At 37.5% G+C, this 13,385-nt stretch overlaps 1 protein-coding gene and 1 long non-coding RNA gene across 5 annotated transcripts in view; one reads left to right on the top strand and one right to left on the bottom strand.

The window, feature by feature from the left end:
* Window positions 1-13,385, bottom strand: part of SCOC (short coiled-coil protein) — a 78,041-nt gene that overhangs the window by 44,566 nt on the left and 20,090 nt on the right. The gene's annotated exons all lie outside the window — the stretch shown is intronic.
* LOC136145682 (uncharacterized) overlaps window positions 4,634-13,385 on the top strand; it is an 85,783-nt gene continuing 77,031 nt past the window's right edge. Inside the window, exons 1-2 of the long non-coding RNA XR_010658829.1 lie at window positions 4,634-4,729; window positions 12,585-12,625. This is a non-coding gene — a long non-coding RNA (uncharacterized lncRNA). The remainder of the gene's footprint in view (window positions 4,730-12,584; window positions 12,626-13,385) is intronic.

The following is a 13,385-nucleotide window of genomic DNA, read 5'->3' as shown; positions in this document are numbered from 1 at the left end:
AGCACATCAGGCCTCCCTGTCCCTCACCATCTGCCAAAGTGTGCCCAGGTTCATGTCCATTGCATTGGTGATGCCATCCAGCCATCTCATCCTCTAATGCCCTCCTCTCCTTCTGCCCTCTAAGTCCCTGCTGGATTTAGATTACCTGTATTCAAACCCCACCTCTCCTATTTATAAGATCTGGAACCTCAGGTAAACATCTCAGTCTCAGGTTCTTCATCTGTAAAATGAGGTTAAAAACAGTGTAACTCACAGTATGTTGTGAGAATTTCACGAGTTGATATATATAATGTGAGTATTGTTGCAGTCACATTATATATGGAGCCACCTGGGGAGCCCCATATATAATGTGACTGCAACAATACTCAATAATGTTAGCTATTGTCCTTTTCATTATAGGGGACTGGAATGCAAAAAGTAGGAAGTCAGGAAATACCTGGAGAAACAGGCAAATTTGGCCTTAGAGGACAGAATGAAGCAAGGCAAAGGCCAATAGAGTCTTGCCAAGAGCACCCACTGGTCATAGCAAACACCCTCTTCCAACAACACGAGAGAAGATTCTACACATGGACATCACCAGATGGTCAATACTGAAATCAGACTGACTATATTCTTTGCAGCCAAAGATGGAGAAGCTCTCTACAGTTAGCAAAAACAAGACCAGGAGCTGACTGTGGCTCAGATCATAAACTTATTGCCAAATTCAGACGCAAATTGAAGAAAGTAGGGAAAACCACTAGACCATTCAGGTATGATCTAAATCCAATCCCTTACGATTTGGAAGTGACAAATGGATTCCAGGGATTAGATCTGATAGACAGAGTGCCTGAAGAACTATGGATGGAGGTTCGTGATATTGTACAGGAGGCAGGGAGCAAGACCATCCCTAAGGAAAAGGAATGCAAAATGGTTGTCTGAGGAGGCCTTACAAATAAATGTGAATACAGGGAAGTGAAAGGCAAAGGAGAAAAGGAAAGATATACCCATTTGAATGCAGAGTTCCAAAGAACAGCAAGGAGAGATAAGAAAGCCTTCCTCAGTGATCAGTGCAAAGAAATAGCAGAAACAATAGAATGCGAAAGTCTAGAAATCTCTTCAAGAAAATTAGAGATACTAAGGGAACATTTCATGCAAAGATGGGCACAATAAAGGACAAAAATGGTATAGACCTAACAGAAGCAGAAGATATTAAGAACAGGTGGCAAGAATACACAGAAGAACTATACAGAAAAGATCTTCTTGACCCAGATAATCACAACAGTATGATCACTCACCTAGAGCCAGACATCCTGGAGTACAAAGTCAAGTGGGCCTTAGGAAGCATCACTACGAACAAAGCTAGTGGAGGTGATGGAATTCCAGTTGAGCTATTTCAAATCCTAAAAGTTGATGCTGTGAAAGTGCTGCACTCAATATGCCAGCAAATTTGGAAAACTCAGCAGTGGCCACAGGACTGGAAAAGGTCAGTTTTCATTCCAATCCCCAAAAAAGGCAATCCCAAAGAATGCTCAAACTACGGCACAATTGCACTCATCTCACATGCTAGTAACGCTCAAAATTCTCCACGCCAGCCTTCAACAGTATGTGAACCATGAACTTCCAGATGTTCAGGCTGGATTTAGAAAAGGCAGAGGAACCAGAGATCAAATTGTCAATATCTGCTGAATCATTGAAAAAGCAAGAGAGTTCCAGAAAAAACATCTATATTTGCTTTATTGACTATGCCAAAGCCTTTGACTGTGTGGACCACAACAAACTCTGGGAAATTCTGAAAGAGATGGGAATACCAGACCACGTGACCTGCCTCTTGAGAAATCTGTATGCAGGTCAGGAAGCAACAGCACTGGACATGGAACAACAGACTGGTTCCAAATTGGGAAAGGAGTAAGTCAAGGCTGTATATTATCACCCTGCTTATTTAACTTATATGCAGAGTACATCATGAGAAATGCTGGGCCGGATGAAGCACAAGCTGGAATCAAGATTGCCAGAAGAAATATCAATAACCTCAGATATGCAGATGACACCACCCTTATGACAGAAAGTGAAGAACTAAAGAGCCTCTTGATGAAAGTGAAAGAGGAAACTGAAAAAGTTGGCTTAAAACTCAACATTCAGAAAACTAAGATCACGGCATCCGGTTCCATCACCTCATGGCAAATAGATGGGGAAACAGTGGAGACAGTGACAGGCTTTATTTTTTTGGGCTCCAAAAATCATTGCAGATGGTGACTGCAGACATGAAATTAAAAGACGCTTGCTTCCTGGAAGAAAAGTTACGACCAACCCAGACAGCATATTAAAAAGCAGAGACATTACTTTGCCAACAAAGGTCTGTCTAGTCAAGGCTATGGTTTTTCCAGTAGTCATGTATGGATGTGAGAGTTGTACTAAAAAGAAAACTGAGTGCGGAAGAGTTGATGTTTTTGAACTGTTATGTTGGGAGAACTCTTGAGAGTCCCTTGGACTGCAAGGAGATCCAACCAGTCAATCCTAAAGGAAATCAGTCCTGAATGTTCATTGTAAGGACTGATGCTGAAGCTGAAACTCCAATACTTTGGCCACTTGATGCAAAGAACTGACTCATTTGAAAAGACCCTGATGCTGGGAAAGATTGAAGGCAGGAGGAAAAAGGGATGACAGAGGATGAGAAGCTTGGATGGCATCACCAACTTGATAGACATGAGTTTGAGCAAGCCCTGGGAGCTGGTGATGGACAGGGAGGCCTGGCATGCTGCAGTCCATGGGAGTCACAAAGAGTCGGACGCCACTGAGCAACTGAACTGTATCTTCTCTGCCTTTTAGCTCTAATACAAGTTACAAAAAGAATTTCAGAAAAAAAATCAGATGGCCCAACTGCCTCGTTTTTACAAATAAGCCAAGGCCAAAATGATAATGGCTTACCCAAGACAACAGTAGTAGTTACATAGAGCCAAGACTACATATAGTCAACGTCCCAGTCTAGTTTTTCCCACATCACCACTGGTATGCTCACATCTGAGACCTGAGCTTTTGAGAATTTTCTCTGATATCCGCAACCACTCACTTTTCTTCATCTAAAGCTGATTTTCATCATCTATGATCCACTTATTAATGAACTAGTAAGACTATTAAAAGTCACTGTGCTTTAATATACTAAATGTTTTACACATATTATTAGCTCATGAAATCAACAGGACATGCCAATTTATAAATGTGGACACAATCTCAGAAAGACTATGTATTTTGTCTTAGATTTCACAGCCAAAGTCTGTATCAAGAATTTGAACTCATATCTAACTATAAAATCCCTGCATTACACAACAGAAGGCACTTTAATATGACCTTAATCTAAATTTGCAAAACATTTTACAGTCCTTGATGTCAAATTTTCTTGCTATTTCTGCTATCTAAAAACCTAAATGTAAATTTCATAAGATGCATCGACTTTCAACAAAGTTTTTTCAGGTACCTTCAAATTCTGACTTGTTCTGGTTAAATAAATCCAATTTTAAATTCCGCAAAATTAAGAGACTGATTGCCCAAACAAGGATTTGCTCATAAACGAGACCCCCAGAGTAGCTAGCTATACTGGTTTTAATCAATGAATGAGAACAGGCACAGAATATAAAAGCGAAGCTTTGGATTCTCAGGTACAGATTCAGCGTTGGGAACACAGCATCTGTCCTTAATATTATTACGTCATAGTACCAGAATCGATACATTAAACAACAAAACCCTGTCTTTCAGGGATGTCTCTTGTTACTCGTCCAATCCTAACTCCCCTAGATGTGTCTATCAGGACCTTGAGAGATGCTCAGTGAGAAACTAACCCGAGGTCTACTTTCAGCGCCTGAAAAGATGCCGCCAACCCTGGTTTTACCGCTCACTTGCCTCCCTCCCCGCCTGGGCGTCCTCTCCCCCCATCTCCAAGTTCTCAGCAGGTCCAGGCGTGCCAGGTCTCATCCCACCCGAACACCCGCTCCCACAGTCCCATTTCAGGGCTGTACAGAGTCCTCAGACTCCGGAGCGGCGGGGACAAGGCGACAGGAAGTCCGCGCGAAGGATCGCCAGCGACCCTCCACAAAGGAACCTCAGTGCCCAACACTGAGAGGCTGAGACAGAGAGGTTGCGCAGGAGTTCTCCGGGGAGCCAGGCCTCAGCCGCTCACCAAATGCCCAGGCACTCTTCCCGGGTCCCCGATGCGCCGGCCGGCGTCCAGCCCTCCCCGCCCTCCAGAGGCTCTCAGCAGTATCGAGGCCGCAATTCCAGCCGCCCGAGGCCGGGCCCCTCGCGGTCCACGACTACCCTCACCTGCCTTCTGAGGCGCCGGTAGGGGGAGGGTTCAGCAGGACGCCTCAGGCCTGGACACTTGGACCAACTGGCACCGGCAGCCCCGCCCTCTCCGCCCACAGAGCGTGCGCCGAGACAGGAGTCCCGCCCCTGCCTGGCCTGTTGCCAGCCAATCACCACTCAAGAAAACACGCCTGCGCATTAGCTTCCCGACGCCCCAATCGTCCTATCCCAAAGCCTCAGGATCCACCTTTTGCTTAACAAAAGAACAGTGGTATCCAATCAGAGTTGAGATCGCTGTAGGCGGGTCCGGGAAAAGCAACAGCCAATGACAGTACCTTAGCTAAGCTAAGCGTGTGAAAGCCAGTCCGACAGAGGCAGCTTCTCAAGTCTCAGCAGGTCCCTGAAAATGGGGTCGAGAAATCTGTGGAAAATTCTGACAGCTGTCAGGAAGGAGGTTGGTAAAACTGAACTCTGGGCCAGAGAGAGAGAAATCCTTCAAATTTAAGACAAGGGCATGTGTGGACATAATAGCAGAGAAAGTACGGTGGTTTTTAATTCTAAAAGCAGACTTTGCCATATTTTTAATTTCCCAAATCGGAAAGCTCTTAAGTGTAACACTGATAGGTAGTTCATCTTCGTATCTTCCCCTTATTTAAAATCCATTAGTGCGCCCGACCACTTAATAATATTTTAGAATTGAGAAAATACCTTACTGCTACTTTGGTTATAGAGCACTTTTGCTCACTTTAATAATATTTGTTCCTCCCAGCAACCCACAGAAAGAAGCTTAAGAGTAAATTAATGGCCCGCTCAAGGTCATAGACACAGTGTGAAATGCTGTGTGCGAGCCTTTGGTATGTAATGTTACCGACTTGATACCAATCACACATACCCAGCTCGTGACACAAAGCAGCATCCTGTTTTGTCGTTGTTATTGTTTTTCCAATTCAAATGTGTTTACTGTTTAATTTTAAATTTTTTCTTAAGTTATGAATGAAAGTATAATAACACATCTACAGGACACGGAAAATACAGAACAAAGTTACATGTAGTTCCACTATATGTTACATGATTTTTTTAAGTAGATGAATTAAAATTTTTGGTTGGAGTTCCAATAACAAACTCTCAAAAGTTAACAATGAATAGACAGAAAGTAGAAGGATATAGTAGGCCTGAAAAGCACTATGAACCAATTAAACATAATGAAGATTTATACAGTTTTCACACAACAGTAGGATACAAATTCTGTTTGAGTTCCCATAGACTAAAAACCATATCCTGCTTGTTTTTAACATTTTTTAATGTTTTGGCATTGACACTGTCTCCTGAGTTGTAGAGATGAGGCTTACATCTGCTTGGTTTCTTGACTTTTTACTTCTAGCACCGTTTGCTGACCTTGAGCCTTACTTCCTTTAAGGAATATATTAAAAAAAATTTTCCATTCAGTGTTTGAGAACTATACCTTCCACTGGAACTAAGATGGACACCATGTGGAAAATTTACTAGACTTCAATGCAGGAACTAAGTAAATGGGAAATAAGAAAGGTTCAACGTAAGTCTAATAGTGTCAAAATGAGAGGCTAGAGAGGATGGGTGTGGGCAGCATTCCAAGAATAATAACTGAGAATTTTTCAGGGTTATGGAGTGATTGACTTAGATTCAAGAAGCACTTATTCTTGAGCAGAAATTCCATACCTGGATACATTGTGGTGAAACTGCAGAACCCTGAAGACTAAGAGAACTGTTTAAAAGCAGATGTTCCCCCCCTAGATGAACAGGTTTGGGGGGTATTTTTTTTCTTTTGGTTTCAAATAGGGTGAAACATACATAAAAGATTTACCATGTAAATAGCTGTTTTAAAGTGTACAGTTCAGTAGTGTTAAGTACATTCTCATTGTGCAACCAATCCCCAGAACTCTGTTCATCTTTCAAAACTGAGACTCTATGCCCATTAAACAACAACTCCCCACTTAACCTCTACTGCCAGCCCCTAGCAACCATCACTCTTTCTGTTTCTATCAATTTGACTATTTTAGGCACCTTATTTAAGTGGAATCATACAGTATTTGTCTTTTGTGACCTATTTTGCTTAGCATAACATTCTGAAAGTTCATCCATGTTGTACTTGTGTTAGAATTTCTTCTTCTTTAAGGTTGAATATTAGTCCGTTGTATGTGTATACTACATTTTATCCATTCATCCTTCAGTGGACTCCTGAGTTGTTGTTAACTTTTAGCTATTATGAATGCTGCTATGAATGTGATATATGCAAATATCTATTTGATACTCTGCTTTCAGTTCTTTTGAGTATATAACCACAAGTGGAATTCCTAGATCATATTGAAATTCTATTTTAAAAGCAACTTTTTAAAATGCAGTGTTAACACAAGGACAGACATAAAGAAAGATAGAAAGCCAAGTGCCTGTACCTGGAAGTTGGTATCCAATAAAGGTGTTTGGTAAGGAAGTTAAGTTAGTGAAGTTGTGGGAAAAACTATTGTTTTCTCTTCTTCGTAGTAAAATTGGCACAATAACTTTGTTAATATGCTATAGAAAAGATAGATTATGGTGGTTTTAGTTAAACTGGCTATTCATATAAAAATATGAGATTAGATCCTGATTTCACACCACAAATAAAATTGAATTACAAATATGCAGTGTGAAGTAAATATGCATTCTGAACTTTTAGGAAAAAACAGATGTCTTTATGACATCACCATAAGGAGGAATTTATTAAACCAGACAAAACAGTACCATTCATTAGGAAAAGATTTTAAATTTTGATTGTTTTATACACAGATGAGAAGACATTTTAAATAAAGTTAAAAGCAAGCCACAGACTAAAAGAATAAAGTTCTGAAAATATAAAGAATCCCAACAAAGATAAAAAATATATTCCAATAACATAAACAGGCAACTCACAAAAGAGGAAAACTTAGTGATCAAAAAGATTTTTTTTATGTTTACCTTCACTAGTACTGGGGAGATTGATATTAGAACAAGATAAAGGGATCAGTTCATTAAAAAGATACAAAATCCTAACAGCTACAAAATGGCACTGAAGCAAAAACTTATAGAACTGAAATAAGAAACTATCCCACAACAGTAGTTGAAAAGTTCACGACTTCCCTCTGTATCATTTGTAAAACAAATGTACAGAAAATCTGTAAGGATACAGATCCCGGGTCTAAAGCTTACCTTCACATTAGACTCACCCGGAAATCTCCTAATGACTTCAAAGAAGAGTGATTAAATGATACATCCCACCCTTATTAAAATTTTAGTCTTTAGGGTGGGATACTGGCATTAATACTTTTGGAATTTACAAAGATGGTTTCAACAGAGTGCAGACAAATGTGGGATCTATTGATATAGAAGACCTGAATGAAAACTATCAATATATTTAACCTATTTGACATTTCTAGAACATTCCACCCAATAACTAGAACACATGTCTTTTATTTAAATGCACATAGAATATTCACCAAAATGGACCATAAAACAACCTCAACAAAGTTTAAATGATTGAAGTCATGACAAAATATTTTCTCTGCCCCCAAAGAAATTTAACTAGAAATCAATAACAAAGAGGTATTTTTTAAAAACCCAAGTAATTGAAAGTTAAACTACATGCTTCTAAACAAAATGTGAGTCACAAGATGTCACAGGAGAAATTAGAAAATGTTTGTAATTAAAATGTAAATGTCAAATTTATGAGATGCTATGAAAGCAGTGCTTTGAGATATTTCCTTACCATTAAATGCTTATATGAGAAAACAAAGGAGGTCTCAAAATAAGAATCTAAGTGTTCACTTGAAGAAACTAGGAAAAGAAGGACAAATTAAACTCAAAACAAGCAGTTGGAAAGAAAGAATATAGAGCAAAAACTAATCATGTTGAAAAAATTTAAAATAGTAGGAAAAAAAATCAATGAAATCAAAAGATGTTTCTTTTAAAGGAACAATAAAATTAAAAGCTCTAGGCAGAGTTATCTAGGAAAAGAGAGAAGACGCTATAAATTACAGATTATCAAGAATAAAAGAGGGGAGCATCATTATAGATTCTATAGACATTAAAAGGCTGATGAGGGACTATTAAGAACAACCTATGTCAATAAGTTTGATAATTTAGATAAAATGGACAAATCCCTGAAAGAAAAAAAATAAAAAGCTCTCTCAGCAACAACAGATGATATGAATTTTAAATTTTATTTTAAATTAAAAAATTTTTAATTTTTAAATTTATCTGTTCATTTTTAAAATTTATCTGTATTTTGAAATGTCATTACCAGGTTAATCTTCCCACAAAGGATACTACATATTCAGATGATGTCACTTGTAAATTCTTCTATTTTCAGAAATTTTATCAATTCTCCATAAACTGTTCCAGAGAATAAAAAATGAAAGAACACTTCCCAACTCATTTTATGAGAACAGCATTACTCTGATACCAAAAGTAGATGAAGACATTAAAAAATATAAAACTGAACATAGACATGAAGTCCTCAACAACTTACTAGGAAATCAAATCCATCAATTGTCCCTAGACAGGGAGCCTGGGCAATTGTGATGCTAGCCCCATGAGTTTCATTTCTCTCAGTAACCATGTTCTAAAGCTGATTCTAAAATTCATATGGAAATACAAAGAATCTACAATAGCCAAAACAATTCTCTAAGAACAAAGTTAGAGGACTTATGCTACCTTATTTCAAGCTTTATTATAAAGCTAAAGCAATAAAATAAATGGAGTGTTGGTATAGAGATAGACATATAGATAAATGAAACAGAACAGCATCTAAGAATAAACCTACACATATTACATATGGTCAGTTGATTTTCACTATGATACCAAGATAATTACATGAGAAAGGATAGTTCTTTTTTCAACAAATGGTGTCCCCAAAACCCGGATATCAGTATAGGAAGACAAAGAATCTCAACCCCTACTTACATCATACACAAAACTGTAAATTCAAAATGGATCACAGATGGAAACATTGAGATATAGTTATACAACTTCTAGAAGAAGACAGAGAAGAAAATCTTTGTCTCCTAGTTGTTAGCAAATTTTTTGAGAAAGGTCACAAAAATAATAATAAAAGAGAAAAGATTAATTGAACTTTATAAGAATTAAAGTTCCATGTTCTTTGAAAGGAATCATTAAGAAAACAAAAAGATAGTCACAATACATTAACAAAGGGCTTGAATTTGGAATTTCTAAGAACCTTTTAAATCAGTAATAGAAAAACTCCCAATGAAATAATGGAATACTTGCATGTGTGTGTTAGTTTCTCAGTCATGTCTGACTCTTTGCGACCCCATGGACTGTAGCCCGCCAGGCTCCTTTGTCCACGGAATTCTCTAGGCAAGAATACAGGAGTGGGTTGCCATTCCCTTCTGCAGGGGCTCTTCCCAACCCAGGGGTCAAACCTGGGTCTCTTGCATTGCAAGAAGATTCTTTACCGTCTGAGCCACCTGGGAAGCTATGTTGCAGGCAGAGTCTTTACCACCGAGCCATTAAGGCAGCCCAGTGGAATACTAGTCAGCAATGAACAGGGACAAACTGTTAATACAGACGAACCTGGAATATATTGTGCTGAGTGAAAATAGCCTGATGAAAAAGGTATAGACTGCATGATTTTGTTACTATAGAGTTCTAGAAGAGACAGAACTTATCTACTGTGTAGAAGTCAGATCAGTGGGTGCCTGGGGTTGAAAATGGGTAGAGCGTTGACTGAGCAGGGGCTGGTGGGCGCTTTCTGCTGTAGTGGAAATGTCCCATGATATCTTGATTGGGGTGGTGGTTACCCAGTGTATACAATTCCCAAAAGGTATCTTCTGTAACTTAAAATATATATATTTGATTATATATTACTTTTCCTCACCAAAGCTGATTTCTTGCTTTAATGAGACTACCAGCCAGGTTTCTTTAAGGTTTGCAGTATGCTTGGTATGCTACATGTGATAGTTTACTCAGTCCTTGATTCAGTGATCTAGGGATTATCAACCCCATTTTACAGATGAGGAAATCAAGGCTCAAAGAGTGTCTTGTCCAGTATCACACAGCTCGTAATAGGCTGAATTAAAACCTCTTTTTACCTGGAAAATGAACATCATAATACATACTCTATTGAATTATTAAGATTGCTAGAACTAAGTAAAAATGAAGCACTGCCAAGACTTTCCAGATTGAAGTGACATTGGAACCACAGCCCAAAGAAGGTGGTTTGGAACTTACATCTTCAAACTAACCAACTCAAATTCCTACCAAAACAAAAATATCAGCATTCTCCTTGGTACTTAAATAAGACCTAGGGTCTCATAATGTTGTACACAAAATGTCTAGGATCCAATCTGCAGTTATTCAGCTTATGAAGAACCATGAAAATCTCACTTTATGTGAAAATAACACTGCAACTCTGAGATGGTACAAATGTCGAAGTTGTCCTGAAAAGATTTTAAGCAGCTATTTAAAAATACTTGAACAAGCAATTATGAAAACTCCTGAAACAAAAGTTATAATCGAAAGTATAAGCAACATAATAAAAGCTATGAATAAGACCCAAATGGAAACTGTATAACTGAAAAATGAAATAACCGAAATTTAAAACTGTCTACAAAGATCCAGTGGTAGGATGGAGATGAAAGAGAGAAGAACGAACTGGAGGATACTTCAGTAGAAATTATCCAGCCTTCAAACAAGGAGGAAAATGGTTGAAGAAAAAAATAACAAACTCAGAACACAAGGATGACAAAAAAGACCTGGCATTTGTGTCATCAGAATCATAGAAAGGAAAAAGAGTGTGGTACTGAAAAATATTTGAAGACATACTGGCTTTCCAAGTTTGGCAAAAGACAGTTTCCCAGGGGGAGGGGATAACTAGGAAAATAATGTCTAAAAGACTCTGGGGGTGGGGCATAGTGAAAAAGACTGTTGAGAAACACTGATCTTGACACTGGGCACCGATATTACTAACAACACACAGAGAACCTGGCAGATAGCATTGACTTCCGTGGTGTAAGAAGACAGCACCACCAATGAAATAGTCTCACAAAAAAAATTTTTTTTAATGCAGCCTGACCTGATCAAGCCCACGAACTAGCAATTTAACAGGAAATACAGAGAACAGAGAAATGTGTTAAATCTACTGTCTGGATAAACATCGAAATCTGATATGGAACAAAACAGCAACAAGTCAAGAACAAACAACATGAAAAAAAAACAAAACAAACAAAGTCCTTTTGTTTAACAAATAAATTGCACTGGAAGAAAAAAGAATGGAAAGAAGACTTGTAGATAAGAAGACACTTAAACTACATTTTAAAAAACAGACCCCAAAACTCCCCTATGGTTTATTTTGCATACACCCTTGGAAGATAAAACTATTTTTAAAATGAAGGAAAATGATTACTAATAAGTAGGATATGGTAATTCTAGAGCATTCACCTTTTTAAAATTTCAGGTTCAAACATGTATCTTGCTAGAGAATTTGAACTTAGAGGAAATCTTTAGACAAATTATCTGAAGAAGATAGCATACAAAAAAGTAGCCATAATGTCAGAAGCAACATGTCATTCACAAAAGATTGTAAACTGGATAAAACAATGTTGCTGATAATTAAGATGTGTCCTTGAAAGAACAGGAAAAAAAATCTTGACATGGCAAAAAGTGACAAAAAGGAACAGTACATCCAAGTGAATATAAAAAGGGTATATAAACCTGGGCAAACTTTATATGAAGTGAACTTTTGTTATATTGTTTCATTTTTATTATATTTTTTCATTAAAAAATTGATAAAAATAACCACAAAATTCCCTTCTGAATAGGAAAACATTCAATAGAGACCACTGAAATTGCATAGAAATAACTGATCATAAGATGACCATTCATGTGATCTGGAATGTGCATATGTTATAAACTATATAAATAAAAGCATAAATTAAAGTATTCTTATAGAGAATGGGGAACTCCAAATTGGAAACTATCATTTATCATTACAAGGCAAAGTATTGTGTGAGGAAGAAATGATTAATAAAATAGAGAAACTTCCAAGTTCATTTTGATGTTCTAGTCTGACATACTCTCATCAAGCTCATAAAAACTTTGAACTTGGTTTTAGTAATTAGAGGGTTCTAAACATACCGTGGATATTTTAAAGTGAAATATGCTAAATGGAACATTTTGATAACTTTCAAGTGTAACCAGGTGTGTTCCTCATACTTTACACTCATTAATTTGCAAAATGTATTTGATCTCATTCCTAAAAAAGAACTCACATTTTCCTTTTTACTTTTTTTTTCCCTTGAAAGGTTACTAAATTCATTGGAGAATGAGTGTTGTCCTGAATTTGGTGAGTAAAGAATATATTCTGCTTATTGAAACTTGATTTCAAGACTAGAATTAATAGTATGCTATAGTGCTATTTGGTAAATTAAGTTGTTTTTTGTATACTTTTCTGAAGATTATAATTTCCTAATAATAACTAATGGTTGGCTAATTTGAAGAGAATCATTTCATTCATTCGTTCAATAGAGAAAAATGTAAGAAATTACCAGTGTGTTTTTAGTGTTTCTCAAATGAAAGTTCAGAATCTTAGGGTCTCCATGGAATCAAGATTTGAACTTATCAACAAAAATGAAAACAGTAAGGAATGAGTCTATGCAGTCTTGATGCTTATTTTTCTCTAGACTGTCTAATCAATGTTTCCCAAAGATTGTTGCTTATAGCTCTGGTTGAAAACAATGAGCTTTTTAAATAGTTCTATATTTTCTTAGGGCTTCCCAGGTGGTGCAGTGGTTAAGAATCTGCCTGTCAATGCAGGACGTGGTTTTGTGAGTTGGGAAGATCCCCTTGAAAAAGAAGTGGCAATCCACGTTAGTATTCTTGTTTGAAAAACCCTATGGACAGAGGAGCCTTGTGGGCTACAATCCAAGGGGTTGCAGAGTCAGACATGATTGAGCAACTGAACACACACACATACATGCACACACGTATTTTGTAATAATAGAAAAATATGAATAACACAATTAATCCTCAATTTGCAGGTATTGTTTTGAACAAAGCTAAGTTTGAAAGGGATGTTAATTGAATGGTTAGATTAACGTGGCAAA

The sequence above is a fragment of the Muntiacus reevesi genome, chromosome 13, assembly GCF_963930625.1.
Source record: "Muntiacus reevesi chromosome 13, mMunRee1.1, whole genome shotgun sequence".
NCBI lineage: Eukaryota > Metazoa > Chordata > Mammalia > Artiodactyla > Cervidae > Muntiacus > Muntiacus reevesi.
The sequence above is the reverse complement of the archived record's forward strand: the minus strand, read 5'-3'. Positions and strand labels throughout refer to the sequence as shown.